The sequence below is a fragment of the Lactuca sativa genome, chromosome 2 (genome assembly GCF_002870075.4).
Source record: "Lactuca sativa cultivar Salinas chromosome 2, Lsat_Salinas_v11, whole genome shotgun sequence".
Taxonomy (NCBI): Eukaryota; Viridiplantae; Streptophyta; class Magnoliopsida; order Asterales; family Asteraceae; genus Lactuca; species Lactuca sativa.
This window is the reverse complement of record NC_056624.2, coordinates 28,323,761-28,333,791: the sequence shown is the minus strand read 5'-3', so window position 1 is coordinate 28,333,791 and position 10,031 is coordinate 28,323,761.

Here is a 10,031-nt window from a genome sequence, read left to right as displayed (position 1 = left end):
ATTGAAACTTTTGTTTTCTATAATTAACATTGCTAACTTGCAATACTTATCATAAGTATCATGCTCCCACTAACATGATGATTATTAGCATAACACTTATGCTCCCACTAGCTTTGACATGTACTCAGAAATCAGCTGACTTTCTTACCAAAGTTCATATTTCTGATACTAGATTGTTTTGATAAAACTTAATCAAAAGCATACACCTTCCCTTAGATATCACACTTGTGTGTCTAAACAATTATGAAGAGGGATGCCGTAATCATAATGGTTAGACCTTTTTGCTACTTCTCACAAGTCCAGGTTAGTGTGCTGGTAAACCACACACGCTCCACTAACGACTTTGAGAATGCAAATATCACAATTGCTATCTAGCTAAAATCTACTTAGTGAAAGTGTTTCCTCACCATCATTTTTCATGAATCGGAGAGAAACCTTATGACACTTAGATTTAATGGTGTATGTGTTCTAATCCATGTGAATTGTCAAAACCATAGACACAAGACAAGGATAATGATAAATACAAACTCATATGGACTGAACTCAATCTTAATTTCTTGCCACCTGGCAGCTCAAGGGCCTGCCATTGCTTCCAAGAAGTTGTGCAACAAATTGAGAACTCTAAGAACTCATATGCAAAGCCAACTTTAACTGGAATGGGCACAGAATATGTCAACACGATAGGTTATAAACCTCAAGTCGTGTGCTAGTGAAGAACTTCAGGTTTATTCTTGATTAGTTCTTGAGACTTTCAAGACCTTTAAGACTCCCACTGTCCTCTTGACATATAAGACTCCCTTGTCAAACATCCAAGAGATAGTGCGGATTCTAATCAAGACAAACACTTCACACAATTGGCCTTAGTTGGTCTTTGTTTTATCCAAAACATCACAACTTACCAATTTCAAATGTACAAGAGTTTTAAACCTTCTTTAAGACATGTCACTCAAGTTACAATCTTAGAGTATAACTCTAAGAATTGTTTTTGGAACGAAGTATGAATCATCTTCTTGATTTAACCACTTCAACAATTCAAGTTCCTCTTCTTAGCTATAAGAAGGCTCTTAGAGGATGAATTGTGATAAGGTCTCTAAATCATTAAGATGATCACAAAACTGATACGAAAGTACTCTCCCATCTTTTCAGATTTGAGAAATTTTTATCCTTCTGCCTAATTTGATTCTTCTTATTCGCTCTGCCTTACATAGGAACCTTTTCCAATGTCTCAGAGTTACACTTAAGCATGTAAGTATAATCATATTTACTAAGCTTTAGTAAACTATGACGAATAATCTTATCGATCTTTTGTGGTGGACTTGACCAGTGCACAAGACTATGTACTCGATCCCTTAGTCCATTACTTGACTCACACATCCATGTGAATAAGTAATTAGTCTTAATTTTCCAATACTTGAAAGTTCTCATTCATCATGCTATATAACTTGCATGATTCCAAGTCCCGGTCCAAATGAAACTTGGGTGATGAAAATCTTTCCTTATTTGGTAAATATAGACATTACCACAAATGAAAGAATCAACTTCATATTTCCACTCTTGCTCTTAATGGAATCATATAAGCAACAATTTTTCCTCAAAAGCCATTGTAAGGATATTTTAAAATAAATAAAATCAAAAAAAAAATTTCTTTTATTTTAAAACTTTGCGGAAAAACTTATCCTTACAATCCATATGAAAACTTGTTGTTATCTATTCCTAAGCAATATCTCATAACTCCTAAGAAGTAGCTGAAGAATCCGATCTTCAAACTACGCGATAGAAAACCATCTACGCGATCAGATTCAGCATATTCTTTCTTTAAGTATCTTCACTTTTCTTTGATTCTTAAAACATCAACATGTGACCCAGTCACATCATGTAATAAGAATCTCAGAATAGAAACTTAGCAGAGTTAGATAGTGGACTTTACCTGAAGTAGAGTCAAACTTATTGACTTTAACCTCCTTAGGTAAATTTGGCAGCTTCGCAACCAATGCCCCTTTCTTTGGCAATATAAACATATGGACCCTTTGATAAAGGTGCACAGGACTATCACAGACTTAGTTTTTCTCTTTACCATTTGGTCAACCGAGTTGACTATGGCCGATCCCTTTCCATTGGGAAGAGAATGCTTTTCTGGATATCCTGTGTCACTATTGTCAATGTCCATCAAGTTTTAAGGAAGTTGATCTTAACAAATAGATAAGATCATTAAGGGTCTTGTCATAGTCTGTTTCATAGGTGTCCCAGAGGAACTCACTATGTGACTCAGAAAGTGATTGAACCACCAACTTTCTCAAGACTTTGACACCCAACTCTCCCGGCCTGTCAATATGTGACTACATCTCCAAGATGTGACCACAACTAGACCTTGCCTTGCCAATAGGGCTTGAGTGACCTTGAACTTGTGGGTTAGGGAGAATAATTGGAGGAGGTGAAAGAAGTATGATTTCCATGGGACATCATCTTCATTTAGGAAAGCTTGTTTCAAGAGATTTAGGAAGATCATAAATGTCTAAACCAGACATCTTTTGGGAGATATTCAAGATAGTTGATCTTAAGTCCTTAATATAACACCCAATATGAAATATTAAGGCTAGGACCCAACAAACTATTTTATAACTTAGAAGAGGGATGCCGTAATCCAAGCTATAAAATATTTGAAGGTAGGTGAATGACGATTCACCAATTTCCACCAAGATAAACGAAATGTATTATTAGGTTTTAATTGGTTTTGAAACTCCTAGATCTATTGAGATTCATTGAACTGTTCAATGGCATGTTTCAATCTCGAGTGTGCCCTTCAAGTTTTGTGACTGGGATGCCGAGGATCACAAAACAAGGTGTGAAGTAACCATGCAAATTACTTGGTACCCTTAAGTGTTTACCCCTCAATCGATGTGCCGGTTAACCACACACGCTCCACCGATACTATGACAAACATTAAGTTACCCTTTGCCTACCTTGTTAAATACGAGTTAGTGTGCCGGTTAACCACACACGCTCCACTAACCGACTTAAACAAAGTGCAAAGTGTAATTTCATGGATTAGCACCTTATTCACATTTTTCTAAGTAACTAAGATTGGGTATTATTAAGAGTTTAGTTACTTAGTATTTATCATTAATACTTTTAATGAAGGGTGAATTATAGTCTTGTCAAACCCGTTCGGCTAACGACCCTCCACCGGTCAAGCAAGCGGTGGGTGAGAGTGGACACCCATTAAGTTGCCATTTTATAGGCAACAACCTTATACCCACCTTATAGACCGGCTTCGTGAATGAGGCGTACTAGCGGTAAGACTGACTTTACTCTTATACATATATATATTATTAACTTATAATATTATAAAGTATAAGGGTTGAATTTTAACTTTTAAAATTCTAAGGGCTAACTTGGAATTAAAGTATTCATTAGAGAAAACTTTACAAATTCCAAAACTTGAGGGCAAGTTTTGAAACTATTCAAAACTAATTAATTCCATAACTTATGTGTTTAAAGTAGTTTTAATCCAAAAACTCTTCAAGTTCCATAACTTGAGGACAAGTTATGGAAGACTTTAAACTAATAAAAGAATTAACTTTTCTTTATTTTATAACTTATGGAATTAATTAAGGTTACACCTTTTTTTTATTTTATTTTATTTTATTAAATGAAGAGACTCTTGGTCCTCCATAACTTGAGGACAAGTTATGGAGTCATAAAACCATTTAATTAGAACTAGACTCTTCATTTTTGTAACCTTTGTCAATTTTTATGAGTTTTATGATTCTTAAATGTGACTTTTCATATAACTTGAGGACAAGTTACAAAAACACATTTTAGAATCAATTCTTAGATTAAGTTGGATTAAAACCAACTATCACATAATTTTATTCATTAATCTAAATTCACTCATAAAACAAGGTAACACAAAAAACTTTTGGTGATCCATAACTTATTCTTAAGTTATGGAATCCTTTAAAACATTAACACCAAATTTTGTAACTCCAAAAAAACTTTGAATCAATTTTTTTTTTTAAAACCTTTTCATATCCATAACTTATGGAGGTTTCAAAAATAAAACTCTTTAGATCAAACTTTTAAAACTAATAAAATAATCATATTATTTTATCTTTTATTAAATTTGACCTAATTCAACTCATAAAGCAAATTATTCAAATTTTACAAATAATTGGTTTTTCACAAGAACAAGTAATTATCTTAAAATTTGACAAACTTCATGTTTTTTTTTCCTTTTTTTTTCAACTTTGAAAATAAAATATTTGCATCAATATAACAGAAAACAACCCGTGGCTTTGATACCACTGTTGGGTTTTTGAGCATTCTAACACTCCTATGGTGTACATATTCATCCTAATTTACAAAAGCAACACTTTCCACAAGCAACAATCTTCCCAATTTCCTTTGAGGACCAATCCTCTGCCGAAACCGCAATCCCGGCCACTCCCAGTGCCAGCCGTCAAACCAGTACTCACGGAATGATCCCCATACAATGCTCTAGTACTGAAAGCTCCACCCACTCTTGAGAATTCAGACAATCCTTCGGGTAGCAGATTGCTTTCTGCTACGTTTCGGGCTCAGCCGCGAACGGCGTCACCGAGCCAAATCCTTTACTTTGAGATCAGTCGATCCTACGATGAGCAGCTTAGCATCATCCGATCAACTCACGGCTTTTCACACCGAATCCCTTACCATCATTCCTGCCTGTAGTCCTGTTGACTCCCATCTGCCTACCGGATGAACCGAGACCGCCCTGGTCCTACTGGTCTACCATTACACGGAATATCGGTTTCCCCCATGCTACCTTGGAGATACGGACCCTCACCCACACTCCACGAACCAAGCTACTAATCAATGCCACGACTTACCCGCAGTCTTATGCCACTCTTGGTCTCCAATGACCTACCGTCTTCCAGACCCCATCATAATGTGGCCTGCTCACATCCGGGCGGCTGCCCCATCTTGAACTTAACTACCTGAAAACCTGCCTCTAAATCATACACCTGATACATCCGCTCTAGCGAATAGGGACCGACGAATGCTACGGGCCACCCCGTAGTCTTACAACACTTCTACGCTGCCAGCCAACCAAAGCTACAGGCCACCCCGTAGTCTTACTAAACCAGTGCTACGGGCCACACCATAGCCTAACCATACTCACATACGATTGCTACGGGCCACACCGCAGTCTTGCTAATCTAATGCTACGGGCCACATCCCAGTCTTACTAACTATCCTCACATACGATTGCTACGGACCACACCGCAGTCTTACTAATCTAATGCTACGAGCCACACTGCAGTCTTACTAATCTAATGCTACGGGCCACACCGCAATCTTACTATACTTATTATTATCTGACCACTGGTGAATGCTATGGCCATCTGGTAGTCTGACAACACCTTTCCACACCAACTAGCTGTTAGTGGATGCTGCGACTAACCCATAGTCGATCATACAAGCACAATTTAGCACCTCCCAAGTGGTACTCATGTCCCAAATGGAACTCCCAATCGATTCTTCTGTAATCTGCGACTAGACATTTCGAGAATGAGGTCTCACAATTGGCAAGTTTTCCCAACTTCCAATTTACACTGTCCTCCATTCATACAGTCACCTGGGCTGTCTTTCTTCCTAACAGGAGAGCGAAACTTATCCAAGTTTCAAAACCCCTTCTACTCCCATAACCTGATTGTTTGTCCCCCACTTAGCTTCAGCTAAGTCTTTACTGCACGCGAAAACCCGAAGATGTCCATTCCGTCCTTCCTTACACGATAGGCATGATAACCACCATCACCCTATCCCTGCTACCGATCCGTCTCTAGCCCACACCAAATACCATATGATTAGCGAATACTAGATGAACACCTCCCGTATCCCTGATACTGTAAATCCCCTGAGCTCCAACTAATGTCCTTATGGTCCGAATAACTATTGCCCAGGGAAAACTCCTCGGTGATAAGCCACTTCCTTTGATGCTTCCAACAGCTATCCCAAACGCCAAGACTAGAACCATCAAACCCTGATGATGGTGGTTGACTACTCCCTAAACCGTTTTCAGCCGTAACTGAGATGATACTGGACACTTCGAACCCGAAGTGAAAGATGACCTACACTAGCTACTAATAACTCCTGGTATGCAATTGGCATAACGATTCCAAATACAAGCAAAGAGACAACTCATTCATACTATCCCCTGAGTCTGGGGTAAGAACTTCCCTAATTCACACAAAAGTGAAAATAGCCATAGATACGTACCTGCAACATTCCCTGTTGTAATCCAGATCTCCCTTATTTGTCACTGCAAAGCCCTACCCTCTCGCCCATTCGTAATCCTCATAATCGTTGGGGCAGACGCACTCCCTGCTCCTCCCCTCATCGTCGGGCAGTCAGTACTCTTGTGGCCCACCTGATTGCAGTGAAAACATAATGGGCTTGCTACCCGTGGGCAGTCCCTGCTGACGTGACCATCACTGCCACACTTGTAGTAGCCGGAACCCCTGGAACGACACACTCCCTCTTGCAGTTTCCCGCATGTGCTGCACTGACTTCGGCCCTGTCGACCTACTAATCGTTGATCTGAAGTCTTGGGTCTCTTCCTGGGACACTCTAAAGTGTATGTCTAATCTGACCTCCGCTTCACAATGTGCTCTATATCGATCTCCCTTTCCCTAGCTCTGGTAATCATAGAGTCCAGGGTCGAGCATGCCGAGAAGCTGACATGCTCCTGATTATCCGCCCTCAACATGTCATGATAGCGGGTCCTCTGTATCTCATTGTCCCTTACATACTGAGCCACTAATAAGGCCCTCTCCCGAAACTTGGCGGTAATCTCCGCCACCCACTCTGTCGTCTGTCTCATGTCTAGGAACTCTCTGGCCAGCTACTGAAACTCCACTACCGGTGCAAACTCCGCCCTAAACCTAGTCACAAAGTCTGACCAGGTCATAGCCTCGACGACCGAGGCTCCCAATGAGTCACCAAGTGACTCCCACCAATCTCTAGCTCTGTCTCTCAAACATCCCGTCGCAAAGCGGACCTTCGACCCCTCTAGGCAGAAGCTCGTCAACTGTGAAGACTTAATGTCTGCGATCCATCTCCTGGCAGCAATGGGGTCCTTCACCCCGTTAAAATCTGGGGCACCACTCCCTCTGAAGTCCTTAAACGACATTGTGCGCGTACTCGCCTGGCCAGATGCCACATCACTCCTGAAAGCTCGGAGGCGATCCTGTCACACCCCCAAACCAGAACGGCGGAAACGTTTGGGGGCGGAGGACGTCATGTCAAATATCATAACAATTGAATAGTAAAGAAAGTACACACCACCATAATATAAATATATTTGAAAAGTTTACATGATTGTATATGTTACATGTTTGCAAAAGAAATCAAATACAATATGGTGATCCAAAATATGTTACTAATGCCAGCGCGTTAGTCTTCAAAAGTAGTTGCTACCTGGTCTAGCGGTTTCCTGAGAATACAAGTTATTTCAAAGAAAAAGTGTCAACATTTAAGTTGGTGAGTTCATAAGTGGTGTTTTGAGAAAATGTATGCCATTCAAAAGTGCTTGTATGTTTTTCAGAAAATCCCTTATTTCCTATTAGATGTATGAACTGAGTTTGAAAGATTGTTGTATGTACTATATGTATTTGAACCAGGAAAATCCCTTATTTTCCCATAAGTATGAAATGTAGTCTTCTACCAAGACCCGAATGTTCTGTACGTATGAAGTGTAGTCTTCTACCAAGACCCGAATGTTTTGTAAGTATGAAGTGTAGTCTTCTACCAAGACCCGAATGTTTTGTAAGTATGAAGTGTAGTCTTATTGTTAAGTAAAACTAGTTATGGAAGTGTTTTAACCTGAGTTTTGATCATGCCGATAATACCCTAGAATATAGTTATTACCCCTCGAGCATGATTGAGTTAAGTATTACTACGTGCATGAGTCATTGTTTCCGCGTGTTGTGAGTTCCTCATAACCATACTAGACGCAGTACCTAATGTTGACGTTTGTCACCCTAAATGACGGACTGTAGCTAACAGTCAGGGTGCGGAGTTGTCAGCCCCGTATAGATCTATACACACTTGTCACGCTCTCCCTCCAGGAGACTCTGGTTATAGGTGAGGAATTTCGTTTGGTACAAACAAAGCCATATGCCATCACATGATTGCTAACAACAAGTTCACGAGTAATATGATGAAAATCGTTCGTATGAAATGATTTCGTTTTCTACCGTGTTACAAAAACGTGATGATGAGTTGAGTTTTCTTGTAAAAGCATCATGTTATATTTGAAATGGTTACTCTTGATATGATGTAGTATGCAAATGTATAAATAAAACATATTTCTATTTATAAAACATATTGTATCCCAAGAGGGTAAAGTTGTGTTGTGAGGTGTTTTGCATGATAATAACTTCATAAGATAGTTTAAAACAACAGTATGAAAAGTATATAAAAAGATCGATGTTTCACACGATTTTAGTTGTGTGTTTACTTGTATTCCCCCCCCCCCTTAAAAGTGTTTCAAAAGCATTTAAAAAGCATTTAAAGTGTGGTTGTAGGGGTATGAACTCACTTGATTGAAGTGGTTGATTTGAAGTAGTCGAGAGGAGAATCGAGCAGAACTTCGACAGGAAGAGTTGGAAACGCGGGAAAATATCAGGATTCTCGGGAATCTCGGGAATCTCGAGAACACAAAACCTTCCTTCGGGACTTGAAGGTGAAAACCGGGGCTTTGGGAGGGTCTCGGGGGCTTAAACGCAGAGTTTCGGCGCGAGAAAGAAAAGAACTGAACAATGGAGCTCGGAGCCCTTGAAATCTACTTATAGGGGCATTTTTGGGGTGTGCCACGTCGTGGCAAGTGATGGCCACGTCGTGGGGAGTCAAACCTATCCTCTTCCATTGATTGGACGCCCTTAGTCACTTGCCGGGTCGCGGCAAGCTTGTGCCACGTCATGGGGCCTGACAGCCTCGGATTTTGGACCCCGAACTTGTAAAATCCATAACTTTCGCATACGAGCTCCGTTTTCGACGTTCTTTATATGCACGCGTAGCTAAAAATATGATCTACAACTCTCGTTTAGACTTCATCGGCAAATTTTGACTTTATTTTTAATTATTTATTTTTAATGGGTCGGGACACGAAAAGTCCGTTAAAATTCCATAACTTCTTCATCCGATGTTCGTTTTCGTCAGACTTTTCGCCGTTGCGCTACTAATGTTGAGACCTTCGATTCTATTTTAGGTTGTTTTGGTCAAAAGTATCTCGAGCTCTATTTCGAGTTTTTAGCTGTCTACTGCTATACCCGAACCTTGGAAAAATCATAACTTCCTCATACGAAGTCAGATTTGGACGTTCTTTTTATGTACGCTCACGGTTTGATGTTATCTATAACTTTTATTTAGATACTTAAGGCTTTTAAATATTGTATTGAAACTTCATGTTTTTCGTTTAATCGGTGTTGCCGGTTTTGTCGGGAATTTTAGAATGGTTATAACTTCCTCGTTATAACTCGGATTTTTGTGTTCTTTATATGTATGAAAACCTTGTTACGATATTGACCACTTAGTATACTCAATTACGGTTTTATAAAAGTTTAAATTTTGACCTGAATTTTGCTGTTGTTACATTATCCCCCCGTTAGAGAGAATTTCGTCCCGAAATTCGCATTTTGACTGGGACTCCAATTCTTGCGGGCAGGCGTGAGTGCTTCTGGTCGATTTGTTCCTCTTGTTCCTTTATGAATCTAGATCCTAACGTGCGTGTTTTAGCGGACCTTCATTACTCCGCCTATCACTTCGATCGATCGGGATGGTGTGGTTTTGGGTTTATTTACTTATGTTCTTCTAAATGTTAGCATATTCGCTCGATGCATTAGGGCAGCTACGTTCTAAAGTTCATGGTTGAATTCACTCCTAGTTTCTAAGCTTGGATTTGACTTGTTCTATGTGTGGTATTTCTAAATGATCTGTTGGGGGATACTACGGGAAGGTTGTAAAGATACAGTACTCCTCACATGAGTACC